This window comes from Ischnura elegans, chromosome 12, assembly GCF_921293095.1.
Source record: "Ischnura elegans chromosome 12, ioIscEleg1.1, whole genome shotgun sequence".
In the NCBI taxonomy this organism is placed as follows: Eukaryota; Metazoa; Arthropoda; class Insecta; order Odonata; family Coenagrionidae; genus Ischnura; species Ischnura elegans.
Genome location: NC_060257.1, coordinates 90,761,130 through 90,772,116, shown reverse-complemented (window position 1 = coordinate 90,772,116; position 10,987 = coordinate 90,761,130).

Here is a 10,987-nt window from a genome sequence, read left to right as displayed (position 1 = left end):
CTCCCACAACTGCGCGTGAAAGATAGAAGCATTTGCAAGGGCCTAAGTTGGGCGATGTGCATTTATTAGCGACACTAGATGTCTTCAGAGAATGAAAACCGACGTTTAACTTTTATTTGTGGCATATTATGAATATAATATAAGCCATTTAGTTACAGTTTTTTCGAATTTATATTAGAAGAACACAGCCGTACGCTGACGTCACATGCTCAATTTGTAAGGGTCATGTTCATTATGAGATTACAGAAGCAAAAAAAAAATGACGTCGAAACGTTTTAGGTGCTAAATATAATAATTCTAAATTTAATTTTGCAACATTGTACTTGGAGTTTTTCCTCATAGGCCTTCTCACTCGTCTTAACCGTAAGCTCGAAGTTCTTTCCAAAATGTAGTTAAAATGTTTTTCAAGCGTTTTCTTTTCTGCCTAAGGAATTAAATACGGTAAATAAGCCAAAAGTAAACAATTTTTGCAGTAAGTAGTAGGTTACCTAGCAGCCCCTGCTAGAAATACGTGTCCCCATTGTGCGACCATATCACGTGACGAGGGAAGTTTGATTATCGAAGTGTCCGAAAGGAAAATTTGACTGATAAAAATGTAATCTAATTTATATGAAATACAATTTACGTTACTCACCTCCGAGAGGTCACTGATCTTTCTAAGAATGATTTTTTTCTTGGCATCCAAATTCACAGCAACAATGCCCCATTTCGCTAACCGCACGCAAGTCACGTGACGCAAGACAATCGAGATACTACGTTGTGACCAAACCAATCCGCCCTCAACTTAAGCGTACTCTATGGACATCTAAGTGCCATCAAGGGTTACTTACGTCACTCAATGAGAAACACTGCGACCGTACGTTAAAGCACAAGATCATAAATACGACTTCAAAATTTTACTTTTGAATGAGAACCAAGTATCCACGATAAAAACACAAATGGTAATTTGCACACTATTTATTTTAACACTTATAGACCGACCATCAAGGTATCCTTGAGAATGACAAATAGTGTTGTGACCATGGTCGGTCGTTGAGTGTTAAATTAAATTGTGTGGAAATTACCATTTGCGTTTTCATCATGGATATTCCACAAAATCAAGCCAGAAACGATTTTAAAATAGCCAAGTATTTTCAGATAATCCGTACAGTGTTACCTTGCAGACCACGTGACCATCTTCCCCTCTTCTCGCTTCGTGTTCCTTGGCGCACGCGGTCGAATAGCCCGTGTCACTCTTCATCCCCCGCTTCTCTCTCAATAAACGTTCTCTACTCTTCAGATTCCCTTCCCCCATTATAACTACCATCCACAAAAGTGAGCTCCCAATTTTGACCCTCTTTTCATCCCTCTTTTCATCTTGAACCATCTCCATCGAAATTTCCCATTCCCACTCTCCTCACCACCACCTCATGAATACTCTTTGTTTGGCATTTGTTGATACTGTTGAATATTATTTTCTTCATCATTTTCAACATTTTTTAATAGTTTTCTTTGAGTCATTTTTAATCGATATTGCGCATTTTTTAGTCCGCGTTAAATATATTTTCTGAATTTGATCCCACAGTAAGGAAATATTCTCCGGGGTCACCAAAGCTCCAACATACATTTGTATCCCTGCTGTTTTGAAATATTTATTGAGCAATCAAATATTATTATAGTTAGTACTTACTATTCCTAAACGCTAATTTTATTTACTTGCGGTGCTGCATGCAGACGTAAAGGTACAAGGTTGTTTAGGATATGTGAGACACTGGAGCTTCTCGAAAAATTGACCGCAAGTGTAATTAAGCGCAAAAACACTAGAGAATAATTCATCTGTAGGAATCCTTAGAAATAGATCAAGGATTTTACCGGTATCCAGCTCAGTGATGCCTGATACTGAAAAGCATTGAATTTTTACCTCTCCCACTTAATAAAATTCAAAAATTTAATCAAAATGGGTGCTTTCGGACAATTGCTAGGAGTAGGATTTTGGTAATTTTTTTCCGGGTCAGCGATTTCATCTTCTATGACGCTCCGACAACAGAGTACGGTTATCGAAGTGATGGAAGGGATTGGACACCTGACTTGGGATATTACCCGAGGAAGGCTAAGCAGACAAGAGTTCACGGTTCAACCAGCAAGCTAATCCTGAATAACGATTTCGAAAGTCGTTTACTACTTTTATTTCAAAGAGAGTGAACATTAATTTCGGTTGAAGGCCCAAACGTTTGTTATCTCAAAAATTTGAAGAAAACTTTCTATTTAACACATTTTCACCGCTTTCTCGGAATTCCTTTACACAGTACAATAGAGATATTTTTGAAAAAGCGCGAACAACAGCCTTCAGAAAGCCCTCTCTAAAGAAACAAGAGAATATATCTAACACCTGTTAATGGTGGCTGCCCACATCATCCCAAAGTCTAATCGCTAAAGTCATTGACCAGATCCATCTTCGTGGGTTATTGAAATAGCGCCGATTATCGTCTGCTTTTACTGAGTAGTAAAACTTTCTCCTACGATACACAAGGCTATCCAAAAATGATCGAAAAAGGCATACAGGTGAAAGCCAAGATCAAAGATAATGACGAATCACAGTTTCCTGGGTAATATTCCCTAATCTAAAAAGCACACATCACATCAGGCAAGGAAGAGCAGAGCAGCCTGATTTGTAATGCGCTGGAATGATAATAAGTGTAGGTTGTACAATATGTTATGCTAGATAGGCTGGGCATCTAGCCTAACATCTAGCATTGGGAGTATAAATCAAAATATGAGTTACACATTACTAAATATGCTGACGGGAGTTATTCTTAGACGACGTAAAAATATTCCTCGTACACTGCCACGCTATTGTAGAAGGGATCACGAGATAAAGACAAAAGAAATCGGGTGTAGCTTTTTTTTGGTACAATTAAGGGTAGGAAAAGTTTCTCAATTCATGACCAGGGAGTCACACATCACTAACACGCTAAAACATCAATGAACAACACTATCAAAGCACAAGGCTGTGAAATACAATAAGGTCACTATTTCTTAATGGTATGGCATGTTTGGGATATAAAAGAGGAATATTTAAATTGAATGAAAAACACCACTCGAAAAAAAATTCGCAGTCGTTCCATTTCTTAAAGGTAAAAACGCTTTATCGAGAACTATAATTATTCAAATCACGGGATATTCCTCTCGTAAAAGCGATTGGACAGCAAATTTGTTGTCTCATACTTCCCGCGAAAATCTTGTCTGACGTAAATGGTCGCATTGCGTGTTTAGTGTTCCTCCTCAAACACTTTCACAGTCATTTCATAACGGCGAACAATTCCATTGGCATCGCTGACTTCAGCACGAAAAAAGCCTTAAGTGTCGAATGCAGTGTTTTTCCACGTGGGTGACGCGGAAAAGGACAGACGAGTCGGCAGAAAAGCTCTTGCGTGAGTTGCAAACGCCTTGGCGCGAAACGGATAACAAGCGAAATCATTGACGTTGCCACGAACATTACGATGGAGGACGACAATGGAGGATGCAGCCACCCACCCTTCATCTACATCTACAAAATACCCTGCGAGCCACCTCTAGGGTGTTTGGCAGGGGTTTGTCAATCACCAGCATGCAATTGGACTCCCACATGCACACCGCACGGTACAAAAAACGTCACGCATACTAAGAAGTTATACTACCATATGCTGTTAGAAATAATAATAAAATTCAGAAACATGCATTAAGTTTTACATAAGTTAGTAGTCTACACTACAAGTCATCTAATCTATTTATGAGTTCCGAAAGTCGCCACTTGCAACGCCACGGTAGAGATATTAGACTTGCACCGATAAATAAACTATAGGTACAGTCGTCAAGACGAAAAATGTCCGATGACAACCTCAAAAGGGGTGCAAACCCTAGGACCAAAAGATGAGTCCCTTCACCAACTCATCCACCCTGATGAACATACGACAACACGATCACATTACTCCCTTGGCGATCTTCATAAGTTACGGACCGGTTTAACAATGTGATTTTGCAATCTACATATACATCCACATAATACTCTGTGAGCCACGTCTAGGGTGTTTGGCTGGGGGTTATCAATCACCAGCATGCAATAGGATTCCCACAAGCACACCACAAGGACATAAAAAACGTTACGCATGCTAACTGATTATACTTCCACATTATTCATAGGCGAAAATTGCCAATAAATCGTGAAGAAAATCTGCCTCTGAAGCCAGAATGAGCTAAATTTTCTGTAAGAAGAACTAGGAAAATTGTTAAACATGCATTTGGGAATACATTAGTTAGTAGGCTACACTGCAAGTCAACTAACCCATTAGTAAGTCCTAAAGCTGCCGCTGCCTCTAATCCATCGTGGAAAAAAATGAAATTCTGAATGTATCTGTTCTACAGTCTATCACTCTTTTTATTAAACGTTAACTTTCTTCATAAGCTACGGACCAGTCTAGCCCTTTGACCTGGCAATGACGCCCCTAACCATTTTTCTACCATGCTAGCTGCCAATTGACTTCTACCAACGCACAGTGGTCCCAACTCGAAAATAGCTGGCCAAAATGAATAACGCTTTTATTATCACGTATGCATGCAAAGGCTTTCCCATAGTTTTTGATCCACTCATTCTGAATTTTTAACTATTTTTCCAGTATCTGCTATACTTTTATTTCTTCACATTTTGTTTAAACAATTAATAATTCAAGAAAACCAATGGAATTTAAGATTATTTCCGCGATAGTAAATACAAATGATGTATTTTATAAAACTGAATTGATAGATATTTGAAATAATATATTCAATTAATTTTAATTTTTTATTTTTGGACAATCTTTGAACAATTAATTGTGAATGAACCAAAGGTACATTTTCAACTTTATCATTTGTTTGATTGTATTGAGTACTAAATAATCATATTTGGAAGTTTATATTATAAGACTAACATATATATCTATTTCTGAAAATTTCTGAAAACGCGTGAAATTTCTAATATCCACTGAAAATTTAGGCAAGTGGTTTTAAGGTAAGGACGACGATGATTAAATCAAATGCCATTATTCCACCAAAAAAATCAAAGAATTATAAATGGGTATAGAACTACTTTATACTTAAACTTTATGGCCTCTCTTCTTCAATCCTGCAGTCGTCTACTCAAAACTCGGCCTCTTCCATGATAAAAGTAACTCAATTTCACGTCTTTCTTTGAGTAGAACTTAAGCATAGCGCAAAATTTTCGGACAAGCCATGTCTAAAAGTAATTTAGGGTTTCCACATGGTAAGGTTTGTAATGATTTTATCTCCATTTTCCAAGAAAATTCGCATGTGAAGGGTGAAAAGGCTTACTCCGTTCACCCCTGGTGGGCAGAGTGCAATCAATTACTAATAAGGCAGAGTACTGATGTCTGTGGTTATTTTTTCCGGTGGGCGTAATAAATAGCTTAAACCTTTTCGGCAGTCGTTTGCCCCGACGCGGTTGAGGCTATCACGGAGGTGATAGAGGATCAATATCCCGAAATGTGAGGACGAAAACTAATCGGTCTAACAATAGGACAGGTGGAGTAGCATTTTGAGGGATTTTTTTGTTCTGAATGAATTCAAGTTCTCGTAGATTACCACATACTCAGCTACTTACTTTCGCTCCGCAAATATTCCGCAAAAACAATTCTTGGGATTGCGATTGCTATGAAAATGAAGACGGAGCCAAGTGGCAGCACAATTCTAAGCTTCAATGGGATATCCTCCTCCCCCTGGGTTTTGTCCGTGGCCATGAGAGATCGCCCGTGGCATTGAAGCGCCTTCTATGACCTTCAGAGGAAAGAGCGCCTCCGCATGTCTCGTCGCTGCATCGTGGCCCTTCTCTGCACATTCGTCGGCTCTTTTGAAATTTCACGCCATCTTTATGGCCACGCATCTCACACCACCTGCGTTCCATCAACTCGCGATACGTCCCACGAACGTGCTGAGCATGGATTGCTTGAGCAATTAAGGATAGATAGATCTTTCAGTGCGGAGACGGAGAACTTCATCTTGAAAGCTCTCCATTTTTCTAAGCCCGACACGAAATATAACACATTTTAGAAATATTTGTGGTAGAGCATTGGAGAAGATGGGATTCGTTATGAAAGTTGTGGGAAGATTTTCGGATGAAAAATCAAAAGAGAGGCTCCATTTCGCACTCTTTGAGATCACAAATTAAATACGCACATGGGATCCCACGCTGAGAGACGTATGCGTGAACTTAATGAAATACAAAGGAAAGCCCGATACAGATTTAGAGCAAATTAAGCCGGAAACCTTTGGAGGAATCTACTTTGGGGTTATATATTACGATTATGGTTATATTAAATTAAATAAAACATACATCAAAGATAAATAATCGTAATTGATTGAGCAATTAAGAATGTAAATCTTAGAGAGAGTCACGAAAACATTGTCTTATAACCTCGCAATATTTCTACGTGCGATAGGAACGATGAATTTGGAAAGATACTTTGCCAAATGGATATGCATGCACGCCTATAACGGATTTAAAAATAATTCTAGGAGCAACTCTGCAAGCGCATTTATTTTTCTTCGAACGGCTTAAATCCAAACACCTCCCGCCTAATTGAGGCACTTTCGGGGTACTGCCAATGTAGATTTAGGTGTAGCGTTACAGGGAAACTAGAAGAAGTAATAAAAGAAAGATTCCAAAAAAATGAAGATAAAACTAAGTATATAAAAATTGGAAGAGTGGCATAGGCCAATAATTCGATTCTGGACGTAATAGGATACAGCTTTACAAAGACTGACGAATTCGAGTATTCGGGAGTTACCATTGACAGCCAAAATTAATAGAACAAGATACACAAATGAGGTTAAATGCAGCTATTAGATGTCACTGGAACCTATAAAAAAATACTGAAGAGTAAACTTTAACTAACTAACTAACACATGAAGAAGGGGTATGGAGAATTCTGACCAACAGATAGCCAGGAACCTGTACAGTGGAACAGATAATGCGGCTGTGTAAAAAGTAGGAAAAATAGTTGACTTTTTCATGTAAGGAGAAGGGAGGAGGATGTAATGATAATAAGAAGAGTGTGGAGAGGTCAACCGGAAGGAAGGCGCCCGTAGAGAAGACCAAGACTAATTGTAAGATAGCATGGCTTATTTTTTAATGACATAAGAAGACTTGGGAGGGGGGTTGGCATGGCGAAGGACAGATGAGTCTGTGGACAACTTGTTGGCGAGGCCGAAATTCGACTTGGATGTGAGTGCCCACATGAGTAAGAGTACTAAAGGGCAGAGTTACGCTATCAACAGTGCTACGGGGAGAGGTGTTCTACGTGCTTCACGCATCTTCTAATACCTTTCTGAACTCCATGATAATTACAATGATGTGCTAAAATTCCACAAGGGAAATATTAATAGCCTAGACAGGATCTCGGATTCACTCCAGAAGTTCTACGGCTGGAACCACGAAAGCCATTTCCTTCCTCGACGGATTTTTTTCTACGGAGAGGGATATCTGGGTTCGAGTTCAGGAGAAGGCAGATGATTTTTCCTCTGTGTTAATTTCGCTCTTTAAGTGTCCTTCCGAATGACTCGGAACAGGTTAGCCGATGGCTTACATACTAATATACATATTCTCGCCGTAATGAAAATGTTCACTTTGCTAAGATTTGATGATGTTCGGATGGAGGGGAACGCTCTTTGGTCACTGGTCGGTGAGCCAACGCATGACCACGTGACAAATATCAGTTTACAGGGTTACCCGGGGTCATTTAATTGTTTAAATGTACAATATCTACATTGTTCTCATTTGCGCACGACGACGAACGAATATTCGTGTGTAGTTAGAATCGGAGGGATTGCTGAAGATATTATAAACGGTAAAATTGCATTAAAAATGTGTTGTGACATAGCCACCTTCATTTTAACATCTGAGAACATCCAGAGACACTACAAAGTGGTAAGCTCATCTCCTGCAATGCGAATCCCTCGCATTTTCGCAAGCGGTAGCGCAAATTACAGCGCAGACACTTTCATCGGGAGGGAGCGTGAAATTTCTCTTTCAAATGCATTCACCTTCAATAAAACAATTGCGGCACTCGTTCGGAAGACTGATTGAATCTTATTTTTCCATTAATATTCTTTGTGCACTTGCGCTGCATTTAGTATCACTTTATGACTTTGGAGTATTATCTTTACTTTCAATTCTTCGCGGGAAATCATGAGTATAACTCTAGCCTTGCATGAATACCTTTTTATTAATTATTACATGTGGGCAGATTTTTAGCTTTCTATGCAAGTGAGTTAGTGTCATAATGCTGCGTCGCTTGGAGAAAGACATGCTCGCTGGGAGATCACACCGACTGCAAAAATGCTATCATGTTAAATTAATTGTTACACACATGTTTTGATTACAAAGCGGAACGGATTAAGATAATATATTGCATATTGCTAATTAGTTACTCCCGGACAAATATCATTAGGGTGACTCGCAGCGTATTACGAGGATGCTCATGAAACTCCTAGGAAATCGTCAACGATTGCTAGATGGACAAGACGGATCGCAATGCTCCTTCCGGAATGCATATCGACCGGCTAAAACAAACGAGCCTTCCTGTTTACTGAGAAACAAAGGAGCAGCGGAAAGGACTCTTCGTCGAACACGCGTGACTGACTGACGCAAGTTCTGCGAAGAGGCCTTGACGCCTCCTATCAATATCACGCCACCCTTCTCTGCGCGTCGCGTCGTTCACCTTTTTTCAGGAGAGGTATACCACTGGGATTGTGTCGTGACGATCAAAACACGCATCCGCAGCGAATTCCACCGACGGCGTCCGACGAAACAATTGGGCGCCACTCCCCGACTCACAAAAACATATGCTAACCTTTGCGCAACGTGTTACGACCACAAAATTTGCTGTGACGTCTAGAACTAAACCCGATAATTACGGCACCATTAGCCGTTTTTATTCTGGACCATGCTATTTTCAACTGATATTCGTTACACGAATCATACGAAAGAGATATCTTCTCTCCCTCTGATGACATTTAAATTTGTTTGGCAACAAATGTAGCCCGTAAATTTGACGTTCTGTAGGTAGGTACTTGGAAGAGGCTACGGACGACTCAAGTCTTTAGGTCTTCTAAAGACAAGTCCGTACTATACAATGCTGCGTCAAGTCGTTTATTGCATTCGGAAGGAAGCCAAAACGAGAACAATCCGACAAGACCATTTCCAGAAGAACCTCGGATGAGATTGGCACACTACGAGGGAAAAACTGAAGTAAAGAAAGTCTCTTTTCAAGAGAGAAAAATGAGAGTAAGGAAAACATTTATCCGACTTTACATCTCGGTTTAGCATCTCTGCGGAAGTGAGACATGGGCAATGAAAGTGGGTTGTAAATTGAGGATAAAATTAAAACATTACATACATTTTTACGAAAAGAGCCTCTTAAAATTTGGGCACTACTTCAAAATGGCGTTGGATTATCAAAATATGGTGGTAACCATTGATTCAAGAATTCTTATTGCATCCATGGAGATCAAATATATACCGTTCGCACTAAATATTCCAGGAATCGCCCTCATGCGTATCATATGGGATTTTCCGATTCGCAAGTATCATTCATGGGAACTCGAGGCGGGTTGTTTTGATGAGCGTGGCTACGAAGAAACCTCCTTCCTCATGCAAATGCTGGGAATTACTGAGAAGAAAAATTAAAGACATTATCCACAGCTAACTAACTAAAGAGAAGAAATGATTGAACTTATCATGCATCACAATGTTAATTTTCGATAAAATGCGTCGACATTATTTAAGTACAGTAAATTCCATTGAAAGTCAATGTGATTAAAATTTCAGATTTCATTACAGTGCGTATTATTCTACCGGTGAGGGTGGGTTTAGATGCAGTGTTGTGCCATTGGCTAGTCAATCTTCCCTCCCAACATGGACTTCTTCTCTTCAATCCATGATTGGGTCAACTACCTTACATTCTATTCATCGAGTTCTATCTCTACTGTGTCGCGATTCAAAAATTCCCTGAGATTTCCAATTTTCCAGGGGAGTTATTGCTATGTTCTCCAGGGTGATATCCAGTCCTAGAGATAAACACTTTTGGCTAAATATTGCTCATCGGGCATCTAACAGACCTTGAGGTGATAGAAATGTATCTATCTATACAGGCACCTCACTCCCCAATTAAACGGGGTTCAACAAATTTTCTACACATTCTTCAAAACTTCTGCTCACATATAAACGAAGGAGGAAAAGACATCACAGGCATTGCCGCATTCTCCTGACCTTTATAGGAAACGCTGTGGTGGACACTCTTAACAACCTTGTCCAAACGATACCTAGGGAGAGTATTCTCATCATAACAGCAAATTTATCACCGTGAAATACACCAGGAAGTAACTATGGTGGCCTATAACTAAGGTCCAGTGCACTCACATTTTATAAATGTATATGATTTGACACTTTTCCGGCGATTTACATGTCTGGACCTTTCTTTCGCGCGCCAACAGGTAAGAAAATAATAATAATATTTATTTTTCCACACAAACATAAATTTTAAGAATTACATGGCTACAGGAACATAAGTACCCCTTTGGAGTTAATACTCCGCTTTGGGGTTACCGACTCGTTCTTCAGTTAGAGTGCTTTTGTACATATTACACAAAAATGCTACCTTGCTGGATCATTCGTATTGAGAAATAATAAGCTCCCTAGCATATGAAACATATATAATATGTAAACATAATATATATAAATAAACATATAGAATATGAAACCACTAACTAACATTAAGCAATCATAGAATCTCATTCCATTCATCACAATACCTCATTCACCTAAGCAAATGTGAAACATCATTATGAGCAAACAACCACATCTTTACCCTTTTGCAATATCTGTATACATTCATTTCGTCAGTTATGTATTTTGGCAACTCACAGTGCATTTTCGGTCCCAAGAATAGGTAACTTTGTTTAAATAATTCTGTTCTTGGTC